Below are 16,557 nucleotides of genomic sequence, written 5' to 3'. Positions count from 1 at the left end.
AGACGAAAGGTGGCAGATGAAAGGCAGCTTGTTGCTCTATGATGAGAGGGTGACAAAGAGTGCAAGATGAAAGATAACTTGTTACTCTGTGATGAAAGGGTGACGGAGAGCGATAGGTGACAGGTGTCTTTTTGTGATGAAAGGGTGACGAAAAGTTGTAAACGAAAGTTGAGGTGTTGCTCCATGATGAAAATGAGAACATGTATAGAAGGAGACTAGTTGCTCTATGATGAAAGGGCGACGAAAAGTTTAAGAAAAAAAGGTCAATTGCTGCTATATGATGAAAGGAAGACGAAGAAAGGTGCCTAGTTGCTCTATGAGAAAAAACGAATTAACTAGTATACCCTGTGCTCTCTGATATCTAACCAATCAAATTAATCATACTCAATAGTTAATACCATATAAGGATTTCATGAAATGGTCAATTATAAGAGAGTTGATGTGGCGTTCTTTATAATTTTGTATAACAGTTCCACAAGCAAGCGACTTGCACATAGCTTGATTCATTTTTTACGATGTTTTCCCCTCGTCGGCATTGTTGAAGACACTTCTCTTCAAAACTGCGTGAAGATGTATTAAATTCCAGACCTGTAACATAAAGAAAATTTAGATAAAATATTTCTATTCCGATGATTTAAGGAACATATTAATTACATAGATCTAGAATATGAAAGAAACTTATTATACCCATGTTTTGACAACCTTCTCGTTATTTCTATTTAAAACCTAGATCTAATATTAAATCAATGTTAATTGCTTACTAGAGTGATTATCATTATTTCTAGCGCTTTATATATAATTAGTCACAAGCATCTCTCATATTTCTGACATTCAAGAATGTTTACTAAGAACTACGTCTCCATCACCCCGTTACATGTAGATCAATTGGAATGTTGTTCTCCATAAAAATGCCAACGAAAATTACGAAATTCGAATTACATCAATAAATAACGAATGAAAATATATGCTCTTATATCACTGAGGGATGTTTAAAGAGAAATTTTCAAAAGATTGTTAATGATTTTAAACTTACCGCGATCATTCAAACGAACGAAAAGATCGATGATTTATGATGATCCATATTGATCTGTTGAGGTTGACGATCAAAAGCTACCAACATACGACCGCACGAGAAAATTAACGAATGAACCAGTGTTTAAAGCGGAAAATTTGCTAACCAAACGTCTAACGTCAGAAGCTAAACGATAGAAAAAAATGCACAACCTCAACTGTTTTCGAAACAGTCGAACTACCCAGATCATGATGAAAACAAGTAACCTTTATGTGACATTACAGCAATATTCTTGACATGAAATAATAAATTTTAACGAACTAGTTTAAGAACAAGCTTAAACTGTCAGGCGCCTATTGAGGACCTAATCTATGAATTTTGCCTAGAAATCCTGACACTAAACTTGGCCTTAACAAACCAGCTCGATAAAATTCATAGTTTCATTAAGATCATAAAGTGATATTACTGTATTGTTTTTCAGGTAAATTAATCTTACTCATGTTCATGAGATTTACCAGGTTTACTTAGTTCGACAGGCCGATAATTATAAGAAACGATTTTTCGAGACACCTGTGTTATGTAGATATTTTGAGCATTCGTTCGACAGGCCGAGAAGAAAAATACGACCGCACGTGAGAATTAACGAATGAACGATGTTTACAACGAATATATTGTTAATCAAAAGTATTACGTCAGAAGGCAAAAACCTAAACGATAGATACTTAGGCAGAACCACATACGCTTCTCGAAACAAAAGAACTATCCAATTACGGTGAAGATAAGTAACCTTTATCTGACATTACAGTAATCTTCTTGACATGAAACAATAAATCTTAACGAGCTAGTTTAAGAACAAGCTTAAACTGTCAGGCGCCTATTGGGGACCTAATGTATGAATTTTGCCTAGAAATCCTGACACTAAACTTGGCCTTAACAAACCAGCTCGATAAAATTCAAAGTTTCATTAAGATCATGAAGTGGCATTACTGTATTGTTCTTCAGGTAAATTATTCTTGCGTAAGTTCACGAGGTTTACCATGTTTACTCCAGTTGACAAGCCGACTTGGGTTCTTATAAGCAACGATGTTTCGTTACAATTTCGTTTCGTTTCGTTACACGCTTCTTGTATTATGTAGATATTTTGAGCATTCCATACCTGAAACATAAAAACACAAAAGATCAATATTGCTGAATTTGATTTTATGTGACATTCTTTCTTCTAAATCATCTAATGAATTATACACGATATCTAGAGCATAAAAAAATCTTTATTTTTTTTTACATTTTACAATTACCATCATCGTCACTTTCTGTCATCAGCATAAACTTTTGGTTTCAGCAAAGTTTGTTTCAGTTAGGTTCTAATAACCGAAAGGGGCTTTTGTCAAATAGTCTCAAGATTGTTATCACCCCCCCCCCCCATGCGCCTTTCTGCCCTTTCCTATACATGATTCTTTGAACAACCATGGCAAAATCGTTAGATATATTTCTATGATAAGTGTGTGGGACTGTGCTTTGGACCGTTGTTACAGGTTCAAACTGCCAAACTAGAATAATGAAAATTTCCATCTGAGCATCCTTATACAATATCTATGCCCTGAATATTAAATCTTTGCCACTCCTTGTAGCTATCTTCCTATGTCAAATCAGCGTTGCTTCTAGTGTGATTGTCATTATCAATATTAGCGCTTTGTACAAAAATAATTAGTCTAAAGCCCCTTTCATATTTCTTAAATTTAAAGATAAATTACTAAGAACTATGTCTCCATTACAGCATTACATTTAGCCTACCATGTCTACGTGCATACGAATGTGCTTCTACATGAAAAATGTCGAACCCGAATTCCGAACTTCAAATTGTATCAAATAATTAATAACATGAATGCCGAATGAAAGAATGCACACTCATATTACTTTTTGGTGTTTGGTGTTAATTAAGAAACTGTCAAAAAACGTTAATGATTTTAAACTTACCACGATCATTCAAACGAACGAAACGATCGATGATTTATGATGTGCATATTGATCTGCTGATGATGACGAGTAAAAGCGAAATACATACGACCGTACAAGAGAATCAACGAATGGACGAATGTTTACAACGGAGGTTTTGCTAACCGAAAGTCTAACGTCAGAAGGCAAAAACCTAAACGATAGATACTTAGGCAGAACCACATACGCTTCTCGAAACAAAAGAGCTATCCAGTTACGGTGAAGATAAGTAACCTTTATCTGACATTACAGTAATCTTCTTGACACGAAACAATAAATCTTAACGAGCTGATTCAAGAACAAGCTCAAACTGTCAGGCGCCTATTGGGGACCTAATCCTAGTGTATAAATTTTGCCTAGAAATACTGACACTAAACTTGGCCTTAACAAACCAGCTCGATAAAATTCATATTTCCATTAAGATCATGAAGTGATATTACTGTATTGTTCTTCAGGTAAATTATTCTTGCTTAAGTTCTAGAGGTTTACCATGTTTACTTCAGTTGACAAGCCGATCTTATAAGCAACGATGTTTCGTTACGTTTTCGTTTCGTTACACGCGTCTTGCATTATGTAGATATTGTGAGCGTTCCATACCTGAAACATAAACACACAAAAGATCAATGTTGCTGAAATAGATTTTATGTTATTTTTCTAAATCTAATCAATGAACTATACACGAGATCTATGACATACAAAAAAATTTGTTTTTTTCTTTCAACATTTCTCAATTATCTCCATCGCCACCTTCATAATCAGTATAAACTTTGCTCTCTAAATCTAATCAAATTATAAACCAGGTCTACAATAGCATAATTTTTATACATTTGACAATTACTATCATCGTTACTTTCAGTCATCAGCATACACGTTTTGTTTCAGCAAAGTTTGTTTCATTTAGGCTCTAATAGCTGAAAGGGACTTTTGACATAGTCTTAAGATTGTATCACCCCCCCCCCTGTATGCGCCTATGGCCCTTTCCCCACACACGATTCTTTGAGTTAACAACCATGGCAAATTCGTTGGATATATTTCTATAATATGTGTCTGAGACTATGCGTGGGACCGTTGTTAAAGGTTCAAACTGCCAAAATAGAGTAGTGAAAATTTCCATTTGAGCATCTTTAGATCTATATCTATGTCCTGAATATTAAATCTTTGCCACTCCTTGTATCTATCTTCTTATATCAAATTAATGTTGGTACTAGTTTATTATCAATATTAGCGCTTTGTACAAAAATAATTAGTCTAAAGCCCCTTTCATATTTCTTAAATTTAAAGATAATTTTACTAAGATTTTTACTAAGCCTACGTGCATGAAAATGAAGTTCTACATAAGAAATGTCGAACCCAAATTCCGAAATTCGAATTAAAGTAATCAATAACATGAATGCCGAATGAAAGAATGCACACTCATATTACTTTTGGTGTTAATAAAGGAGATATCAAAAAACGTTAATGATTTTAAACTTACCACGATTATTCAAACGAACGAAACGATCGATGATTTATGATGTGCATATTGATCTGCTGATGATGACGAGTAAAAGCGAGACACAAGACGATCGTACAAGAGAATCAACGAATGGACGAATGTTTACAACGGAGGTTTTGCTAACCGAAAGTCTAACGTCAGAAGGCGAAAAGCTGAACTATGGTAAATCAGGCACAACCTCAACTGTTTTCGAAACAGTCTAACTATCCAGATCATTTTGGAAATAAGTAACCTTTATGTGACATTACAGCAATCTTCTTGACATGAAACAATAAATTTTAACGAGCTAGTTTAAGAACAAGCTTAAACTGTCAGGCGCCTATTGGGGACCTAATCTATGAATTTTGCCTAGAAATCCTGACACTAAACTTGGCCTTAACAAACCAGCTCGATAAAATTCACATTTTCATTAAGATCATGAAGTGGCATTACTGTATTGTTCTTCAGGTAAATTATTCTTGCTGAAGTTCATGAGGTTTACCATGTTTACTAAGGACGACAGGCCGATAATTGTAAAAGAAAGATTTTTCGATACACCTTCTGTATGATGTAGATATTTTGAGCATTCCATACCTGAAACATAAACACACAAAATGATAAGATGTTAATGAAACAGCTTGTTTCTGTTAACGGTTGCTAAATCTTATAAATAAATTCTGCACGAGATCTTGAATATAAACAAGCTTTGTATTCTATATTTCACAGTGATCATGATTCTCATTACTCTTATAATCACATTCATAAACCTAATTGTTTCAGCAAAGTTTTCTATTTCAGTGAGGCTCTAAATAATCGAAAGAAAGTTAGTCTTTTATCAGATTGTCTATCTCTGTCATCATATGCCCAACTGTACGCGACTATGGCCTTTTGTAATTAATGATTTTAACAACCATATAACATGGCTTCTATATCTATTTATTACGTGTGTGGGACTGCGTGGGACTTTTGTTAGTGCCTCAAACTGCCAAATAAGTATTACGGAAATTACTATGAGGCCCTACATATAAAGAGATGTAAATTCTAACTACTTTTTTCCTTATCCAACTCTCATGCCTTGGTCCAAGGCTTGGATCTTTGCCTCTCATTGTAGTTATCTAATATATCAATGTTGCTACTAGTTTATCTTCATAATCAATTTTTGCGTTTTGTTATATCTAGTGAGCCTAAAGCCCCTTTCATTTTTCTATTATATCAAAGAAATTTTTACTTAGAACTATGCCTTTATCACAGCAATACATGTACTAAGATCTAAGCCCGGCATGTATAACGATATCAAATTCTAGACTATCATTGTACTATCCATCTTTGGACATTGAATATTGGATCTTCGCCACTCCTATATATCTATCATCTTATTAATTACCAATATGCAGTCTCACTCATACATCACTTGATGATTACCTCAAGAATGCTTAATGGGCTTACATTATGGGACTATACAATTATCCATACTACTTTAGAAAGGTACGGTAATGATGAAATTGATGAATATACTTGCCATGCAAAAATACATTATATGAAATTATAAAAAAAAAATGCAATGATTCTCACCTTGTCAACAAGTGAAACGGATCAACTAGGACAGACGCAATGTCCAGTTTCAGATTCGAAATCGATTAACGCCCGAAGTATCGAATATCGTTCATGTTTTTAAACGCAACATTTCACCAGCCGAATTCTTGGCAAGTGAAAGTTTTTTTTATTCAGGGGCGGTGCCTGGGTTTTCGAGGCAAGGCCGCGTAAATGTGACATCATTTTTATCAATTCAATGAAAGGGGTCTTCTTCTAGATTTCAACGACCCAAAACTTGAAATACTTATCGTTGTTTATTTGGCTTTCTTTTTGTTTATCCTCTTTTGGTGTTATTTTTCATCGGGGTGAAGCCCCTGCCTCCTCTCTCTGACACCGCCCTTGTTTTGTTTTTACGCTAACGAACAATTCTACGAGAATTGTAGCGAAAAGGATAAAAGCCTTACGACCTTTTCATAAAAAAGTTGTAAAGCTTTCGGTGAACAATAATCATTCAATAAAGAATATATGAAAATGAATTTCATTACCGGTAGGTGACAACACAGCAATCTTCTTGACATGACACATTAAATTTTATGGAAAAGGGCCAAAGAATTGGTTTCGGCCAGGCGCCTATTCTACGCCTACGGGGGGGGGGGGGGCTACATAAACTTACGCTACGAATCCTAGCACTAAAACCTAAACTTAACCAATTTCCATAAATTTCAAAGTTTCATTAAGATCATTAAGTGATATTGCTGTATTGTTCTACGGGTAAAAGGACTCACTCATACAGCAACGTTTGATCAGTCTCAGCATGTTCTTCTTTCTCCTCTTTGACGGCGTCGTCATGCATCCATGATCCAACACAAATTCAGCAAATTCATTTTTCATATGATCCAATAAAGAAATATTTCTCCAAAGCTCCATAACCATGTCTGTCCGTTGATAGTCACAAAATTTATATCAAGTTCAAATTCATAAATCAAGGGCAGAACAAGCGTCTTGAGACCCATCAACAAACCTCCGGTGAGCTGAGGCTGAGGTTCGGATAGCCTCGGCGAAGCTCTGCCGTGAAATTGGTGTCTAGTCCGCGTACAAAAATTGATGAAAAAGGTGATTCTGTATCTCAAGTTCTTCCTGTTGCTATTCCAATGGATAAAGATCCGCTAACTACCAAAGATATCTTCTAAAATATAAATTACATCCCGTTGAAGTTAATCTAGTGTTGGTATTAGACCTGCTATGCCTGTTTTCTGGGAGAAACGATTCTGGTTGGTCACGTGAGTTAAAATAATTATGACGCATTGATTTTGGAGAGATGGATGTACAATATGCAGTTGGCGCCAATTTACATAACAATTGCTGCACCTGTGCAGAGAGCGAGGAATGTCTCGCACAAAGATTGTTACTACAGACTTTACGTTCTTCGAGTTCTTAGCCTAAGAAGTCAGACTTCTTACTTGCATCTTGGCTGCATTTCTCATTGATTTTACGACATAGGTGTGGAATTATGGCTGCAGTGAAGTCGATGATTGATGAATTGAGAGAACACAGGCTTGCACGGAATCTAGTCTTTGTTTTGGAAATGTGCGTCGTACTTTTCATTCTGTATTCATTTCCAAAGTTCGAAACGATCTCGGGGTAACTTTCGAATTCCGAAATCCGTCAAAACTGTGGAATGGATAAAAAAAACTGTCATGAATCCTATGAAATATCTGTATAGTGATACGTAAATGCAATTGGAAGACATTTTATTTATGCAGAATGTTTTTCAGAATGTTTTTTAAGGAGGACAAGTTGGGTTGGTTGATGAAGTACAGAGAAAAAAAGAGGTAAAAGAGAAAAAGAAAGGAACATGCAGGGATGGGGTAAACATAACAGAAAGGAAAATGAAGAATATAAGCGAAGGGGAGGAGCACTCAACAAAACATTCAGGTTACTATACAGTATAAAATATTTAAAAAATAAAAACAATTATGTCCCCTCCCTCTATTTTCTTCATATTCGCTTCTTCTGTTTAATAAGATACATATCTTGATTTTAGAATTACATGTCCGAATTGACCAAAAAAAAAGAGCTCGCGCTTCGCGATCACATTATTCTGTGATGTGAGATACAGGGTCAGCTATGCGTCTTAACAAAAAAAAATGACAGCTCTTGTTCAAATCATAGGACTATAGATTGGTCCTTTTCGTTGGCTCCATCTACATGGACACGCTGAGAAAAATTGTCATTTTCTGCCTGTAGTTTCCCCTTGAAGAGGTGGGGAAAAAGTGGGGTTTATGGAATTACCGATTAATTACAATTATTTCCAAATTGATTTTAAAATCAGTATTTAGTGATACAGGATACATGACTGCGTGAAGCGATATGATCGTCCTGACAGTCCGCACGTGCCCAACCATGACAATTATCCATCATTGGGTAGGGAAATTTACCCTTTTTAAATGAACGCATGCATGTCTGCATGCACGAAATGTACAAAATTCTCTGCAAGAACACAGAAGTGAAATACTTCGCTTGTTTCATAAATTTACTGGCAGCTATTACATTTAGGAAATTGGGCTCGAGATCGGAGAATGTGTGTAAGAGAGAGAAAGAGGGGGGAGGGGCGTTGTGGCAACAAGGAGAGGGGCGTGGGGTATTCCCTCCGAAATTTTTGATTAATTAAGGAAAGAGGTTGAAGAGTGAGCCATCCGCCCTTGCTCCAAACACTTTCTTTTGTCATTCAATGCCCCCCTTCAAAAGAGAAAATGTATCATATCTTCCGCACGTGTTATGGGTGTCGGGGCAAGGGGCCAAAATTGTCAGGACCCCCCCCCCTCAAAAAAGAGAGAGAAATGGGTGAACTATGAAATCATATTTATTAAGTCAAAATCCATTACAAAACAATATTTTTGCATTAAAACTGTAAAAATAATTTGCTCGCTTGCTTCACTTGAGCGGAGCATTTTTCTAGAAAATTTTCCCGTACGTCATGTCTGCCCCCTCAATTCTTTGGCGCATTACGCCACATTACGAGAAAAAAGTATAAATACACAATGCATTACAAACTACTGGATTTCCACGAACACGCGTGAAATATGATATAGTAAACTCGTACTTTCAACTTTGAGACCTTAGATAATTTAAAAACGGACTGAAGCTTTTGCTTTCTGATTTTTGTCAAACCTAAAGCAATTATTTATATAATAGTTTTGTAAGATGGTGGTAAGTTAATACATGTTTTCATTATTTATTAAACACACAATCGTATTTCCGCATTGTAATATTGGGAAAAAAGTACTCGATTTTGCACCAGATTGCCTCATATTCATAAAAAAGTGTTATCAACTTGTAGGAAATGTAATATTCTTTCATATAGTATTTACTTACTAAGATCTTCCACCGCTCTTAGGACATGGGTTATCGACAGTCGCCGTGCCTTCTTTTCTGGGATGTTCTTCTGTCGCTTCAGCTGTTTCGAGGCAAGCGTCTCCTCCGTCTTAAAAAGAATAAAATACAAATACAAGTATTTCGAAACAAAACTTTTGGGGCAAAGCTCTTAATTCGTATATCTCATTAGAAATGATTTCTATAAACCTTCCAAAGATATGTTAATTCAGTTTCTCGGAGGGTACTCACGGAATTCTTGTCTGTTTCTGGCGGTCTTCTGGTTATAGTTGGATTTATAATTATTGTACTATAAATTCAATGTTCAAGAAATAAACCTCACTATCTATCAATGCAAAGTTGAATTAATCATTGTATATTGCATTCAGTCTTTGAGAATAAAGCTTCGTTATCTATTTTAATAATTCAATGGAAATGTAAAAAATCCATTTGACCATTGTTGACCCTAGTCTTGAGGACGCAATGATGATTATTTTTGACAAACTGACATATACTTCTTCATCATCATTGCGTCCTCAAGACTATGTTGACCCTAGCCTTATAGGCTCTTTACACATAATTCGAGCTGCATGAAGTGACATAAAAGGATTAACATTTCACTTTATGCTTAATAATATTCTATAAAAAATACATGATTCGAATAATAAACTAACCTCTTTTCTTGCATTTCTGATGACATTAATTGTCTTAATATGTAGGATGAATCTGATAAACGTGGAAATAGAACCCTCATCCAAACATTCTAGAACATTGTATATTTTCGTTGTGTCATGAACTAGCGCGGATGAATACATCTTCACATTGAGTCGGCCGTACGTGCCAGAACAAAAGGTGTTTATTCTGATGTAGCAACAGTTAAGCACGGTATGATATTCCTTTACCCAGCATCGCGAAACGTTAATCCAATTAACAAACGGTGGTTACCAGGGGCGAGTACAGGATTTCATAAATGGGGGAGGGGCAGGAGAACTCCCGGAAAGAGTTATCAAACACAAAAGTAGTATAACTTCATTCTTATTTTGAGGGGAGAACACCCCCCCCCCCCCCTCGATCCAATAGGAAGAGAACTCGCAAGAATTGGTGTTTCATCAGTATCACTGTACTGAATTTCATTTCAGTTTCTTAAAAAAATCGGAAATTATGCCTTTTTCTACAATAGGCCTATACCTTGTTTCAAAGATGCATGAAGATCGCATTAATTTTATCGAAAATTTCATAATATACTTTTTCCTTTTTATTTTGTAAAGCACTTGATAACCCCCCCCCCTCCTCTCGGGGGGGGGGGCTTCCAGCTCCTTACCCATGTGGCGTCGTTCATGCACTTTTTATCAATCGGATGAATATATTCGAATACTGAGTAAAACGGTCAATTAAATAGGCGCCGCCACCAAACATGCCAACGGGTTTGTCTGACGTCGAAATATTCCAGTCACCTGCATTTTAACTGGACATTATCAAGAGTAGATTTGTTTTCATGAAACAAAATAATAGTCAATGGTTTCCACTGACTAATTGAGTCTGAGCCAATGGGATGCAAGGATTTCGGTAGCTTATAACAATAGTCCGTGAAGATCACGTATATTTCGTGGAAGGTTTCCCTGATCAGTGTAGGTCATAGAGATGTATACTAATTATCATCTCTATGGTGTAGGTCCATAGTGAAACAAACATTACTGTGAGCATTGTTACACCAAATACTTTCTGACCCGTCACGGTACATTGTAACAGGTGCGTTGAGTTCTTTTGTTGAGAGAATTTGTTGTTTTTTGCTCTCGGCTTGCATGTACGAATTGAAAATTTGATTAGTATTTCTTGTTTAATGATGGTCTATTGAGTGGCTAGTTTAGATCAATTAATTAAGTTATTGAGTATTAGTTTTGGGCAGAAACAAAGGCACTATATATCGAGGAATCAGATTCGTAAAATGCATTTGAAATGAACGTTGTCTTTTTGTGCTGATGATATGTCACTTCTTAATGATCAATAATGTTTGTACTTAAATTGATATTCTAATTAAAAATCTTGTCCAAAATTCCTTCAGGGATGATTTCAAACAATCTAATTTAGAATGATCAAATAATTTCGCAGTCTCTGTTTAAATATCGCGTTTTATCAGTTTAATGGAATCTTGAATCGCTTGAAATAGGACTAGCTTAGTTACATATTACTTACCCTTTACAATGCTCAAATTTGTCCTTTCTATTGTAATTTAATTTGGAATAACACATACTCTAGCCGATTACGTATATTAGTCATTCTACAAAAATACCCAATCGGATATGTATATGTAAAAACAAACCATAATGACTCGACTCCTTCCCTTGAATCATGCAACTATACCACACTCAAACCACACTATGTCTCCCTACCGTGTTCTCATTTAAAAAAATAATTTAACAATTTCATTTCATTTCATTAATTTTCCATTTCCAACAATCATTTACATTTACAATTAGTTTTGTTACATACATCTTGATATAATTATAATCATTAAACAAAAAACTTATTATGTATAATAATCAAGATAACAGGTCGGAAACGGAGGAAGCTGCTAAAAAGCGAAGCTTGTATAGGATGCAGCCTCCTATAACATATTCGTATGAACAATGTAAACAAAACACAAATACAACATGGTAGAAAATTGAACTTAAATCTATCTGAATGAATAGTTTAAAAGAAAAAAAGAAAGAAAGAAATAAAAAATGAGAGAAAAAAAGCAAGATCAATGTTCTCCGGATTCTTGCCCCGACACTCACAGCGAATGTTACGGATCAACAGGAAAACAAAAAAAATATATTTCACAGTTCGTAGTGCTGAGTATATATGAAAAAATATAAAGTATGAGTGATGAAGAGTTACATAAACTAACTAGTATCTTGGAGAAACTTTTTCAACTTAAATTTAAAAGAATTTAGGCTTGGGGAATCCACAGATGGACCTAGATAAATCTAAACATTCGATATGACATACCGACATACATGACATACCGGCCCATATAGTTTAGAAATGTGCACATTTAACATATAATTTTATAATACTTCTAAAAGACAATATAAAAATAAATTACTGAACATTCATCGAATTTCTATTATCATGGTTTTGTCTCTTTGTTGGGGGGGGGGGGGTAGGGGGTCTCTTCCAGCTCCTTACCCATGTCGCGTCGTTCATGCACTTTTTATCAATCGGATGAATATATTCAAATACTGAGTAAAACGGTCAAGTAAATAGGCGCCGCTACCAAACATGCCAATGGGTTTGTCTGACGTCGAAATATTCCAGTCACCTGCATTTTAACTGGACATTATCAAGAGTAGATTTGTTTTTATGAAACAAATATTAGTAGTCAATGAATGGTTTTCACTGACAAAGTGAGTCTGAGCCAATGAGATGCAATAGTTTCGGTAGCTTATAACAATAGTCCGTGAAGATCACGTATATTTCGTGGAAGGTTTCCCTGATCAGCATGATCAGTGTAGGTCATAGAGATGTATACTAATTATCATCTCTATGGTGTAGGTCCATAGTGAAACAAACATTACTGTGAGCATTGTTACACCAAATACTTTCTGACCCGTCACGGTACATTGTAACAGGTGCGTTGAGTTCTTTTGTTGAGAGAAGTTGTTTGTTTTGCTCTCGGCTTGCATGAACGAATTAAAAATTTGATTAGTATTTCTTGTTTAATGACGGTCTATTGAGTGGCTAGAGAAGATCAATTAATTAAGTTATTGAGTATTAGTTTTGGGCAGAAACAAAGGCACTATATTTCGAGGAATCAGATTCGTAAAATGCATTTGATATTGATGTTGTCATTTTGTGCTGATGATGCGTCACTTCTTCATGATCAATAATGTTTGTACTTAAATTGATGTTCTAATTAAAAATCTTGTCCCAAATTCCTGATTTCAAGTTAAGATTTCAGGAATGATTTCAAACAATCTAATTTAGAATGATCAAATAATTTCGCGGTCTCTGTTTAAATATCGCGTTTTATCAGTTTAATGGAATCTTGAATCGCTTGAAATATGACTTGCCTAGTTACATATTACTTACCCTTTACAATGCTCAAATTTATCCTTTCTATTGTAATTCAATTTGGAATAACACATACTCTAGCCGATTACGTATATTAATCATTCTACAAAATACCCAATCGGATATGTATATGTAAAACAAACCATAATGACTCGACTCCTTCCCTTGAATCATGCAACTATACCACACTCAAATAGTATGTCTCCCTACCGTGTTCTCATTTAAAAAAATAATTTAACAATTTCATTTCATTTCATTAATTTTCCATTTCCAACAATCATTTACATTTACAATTAGTTTTGTTACATACATCTTGATATAATTATAATCATTAAACAAAAAACTTATTATGTATAATAATCAAGATAACAGGTCGGAAACGGAGGAAGCTGCTAAAAAGCGAAGCTTGTAGGAGGCAGCCTCCTATAACATATTCGTATGATTAATGTAAACAAAACACAAATACAACATGGTAGAAATTTGAACTTAAATCTATCTGAATGAATAGTTTAAAAGAAAAAAAGAAAGAAAGAAATAAAAAATGAGAGAAAAAAAGCAAGATCAATGTTCTCCAGATTCTTGCCCCGACACTCACAGCGAATGTTACGGATCAACAGGAAAACAAAAAAATATCATATTTCACAGTTCGTAGTGCTGAGTATATATGAAAAATATAATGTATGAGTGATGAAGAGTTACATAAACTAACTAGTATCTTGGAGAAACTTTTTCAACTTAAATTTAAAAGAATTTAGGCTTGGGGAATCCACAGATGGACCTAGATAAATCTAAACATTCGATAAGACATACCGACATACATGACATACCGGCCCATATAGTTTAGAAACGTGCACATTTAACATATAATTTTATAATACTTCTAAAAGACAATTTAAAAATAAATTACTGAACATCCATCGAATTTCTATTATCATGGTTTTGTCTCTTTGTTTGGGGGGGGGGGGGGGTAGGGGGTCTATGACTTTTTTCCTACTTATTCTTTGGACATTGTCGCATCCATACAATATACTGAATATTAGTTTCATGCCCCATTTCCATTTGTTTGTTTCAACTATATAGTCATGACTATATATGTGCGCCAATCCTTATTTTATCATTTTTTATCATTACCTCAGATGATATTGCCGATTTTCTGTCGATATCTTTGATTTTCTTTTAAAAACTTTTTGTCTCTTTATATTTTTTTCATTGTGTTATCTTTAATGTATTTGGAATAAAATACTTGGATGGAAATCGAAATTGACATCATCAAGTAGTATTTCCACATAGATTATAGGATCTATAACCTGATAAAAAAGAATACCAAATTATTATTAGCTTAAATTGAAAAAATGGAATCGGTAACAGTGCAGGGGTGCATTTTTTAAGCACCGTAAACAAGATTTCATAATTTCAAAGGACGGAAAGGTGACTATTATCGGTGCCGTACCTATTTTATTTGTACTTTGTTCAGGAAATTAAACATTTTCATCAGATTCAAATTACCATTTTCACCGTAATGCAAAACAAACACGTAATATTCATCATATCATATTCATATCATATTCATCGTATTTGCCAGATTCTCTTAAGAATGCAGTTTCAGAAAATTATTTCAAATTATCCTTTAAAAAAAAGATTTCTTATGATACTATGTCAATTTTCACCTCACATTGGCTGTCATACACAATTATTACCAGCATATACATGTATGAATGCATTTCTGTTTTCATCTTTCCTTAGTTTTCATGTTATTACCGAGATTCCTTTACCCTTCAGTTCTTTCCGAATAATAATAATAATAATAAATAATAATAATAATAATAATGAATAATAATAATAATAATAATAAGATCTTTGACATTTTATAGTTTTAGACACAGAAGAGTTTAGTTGCAAAAGGGGTTAGGTCCTCTTTGGACCATTCCGATAAAAACCATGTTTTTTGTTCTCACTTATCATGCTTATTGCAATATTCTTTTGAGAAACTAAATTGTAATGATGTACTACCCTATCATGTAAACATAAATTTGGGTATAAAAGAAATCTACCTGTCTTCATTTTATTAATATACATATTAAAAAATATCATTGTGGACCTAACCCCTTTTGCAAGTAAACTGAAATTAATCCAATCTCTTTTGATTAAAAAAGTGATTTTTCTTTGCCACTTTCATTCACGTTTTCATTTGAATTTCAAATTGTCTTTGGAATCATCAGACTGACTAAAAATTTAGAGGTTTAGAGACAGAAAACAATAAGATTTATGAAAAATGGATCTAATCCCTTTTGACAAATGAGTTCTTCAGAAGAGTTTGGTTGCAAAAGGGGTTAGGTCCACTCCAAGAAAATCATTTTTTTATTCTCCCTTATTGCAATATTCTTATGCGAAACTGAATTTTCATGGTACCCTACCATGAGAACATAAATTGGGTATAAGAGAAATCTACATGTCTTCATATATTTAAAGATATTATTTTCCAAAAAAAAATCTGTGCGGACCTAACCCCTTTTGCAACTAAACTGAAATGGATCTAACCCCTTTTGAAAAGAAGGACATTTCTTTGCCATTTTAGTTCACCTTTTAATAGGAATTTCAACTTTTCTTTGGTATCATCTTATAGCTCTACTAAAATCTATATATTGAGACATAAAAATCAAATTTGATGAAAAATGGACCTAACCCCTTTTGCAAGTGAGCTCTTACCTTATTGTTATTGTTTCGCCAGATTTTCTATATATTTTCTATAATGCCATAATAAATTCATTACTATCATTTCAGTGGGGGGTTTTATCAGTGAATAAATTATACAATTAGTAGTTTTATTATCAGTAACTGTCCCGTTCTGATAACTTCAATATTTCAGTTTTATTCATGTTATAATTTAAGTAAAAATATTTGTTTATGTTACCAAGCATTGTTATCTTTGCCTCAGATTTTGACTTTATTTTTATGCATGATATGATGATTTTTGTTGTTCTTCATGTTTTCATCGGGTCACTGACGAAAAAACAGTTCTATGCTGATCTTTTGTTCATGAATGAATATGTTCTGATAAATAAGTAAATAATTAAATAAATAAATAAATATATGCAACTTTTTTCGCAGTTTTTCAAGC

The sequence above is a fragment of the Lytechinus variegatus genome, chromosome 1 (genome assembly GCF_018143015.1).
Source record: "Lytechinus variegatus isolate NC3 chromosome 1, Lvar_3.0, whole genome shotgun sequence".
NCBI lineage: Eukaryota > Metazoa > Echinodermata > Echinoidea > Temnopleuroida > Toxopneustidae > Lytechinus > Lytechinus variegatus.
The sequence above is the reverse complement of the archived record's forward strand: the minus strand, read 5'-3'. Positions refer to the sequence as shown.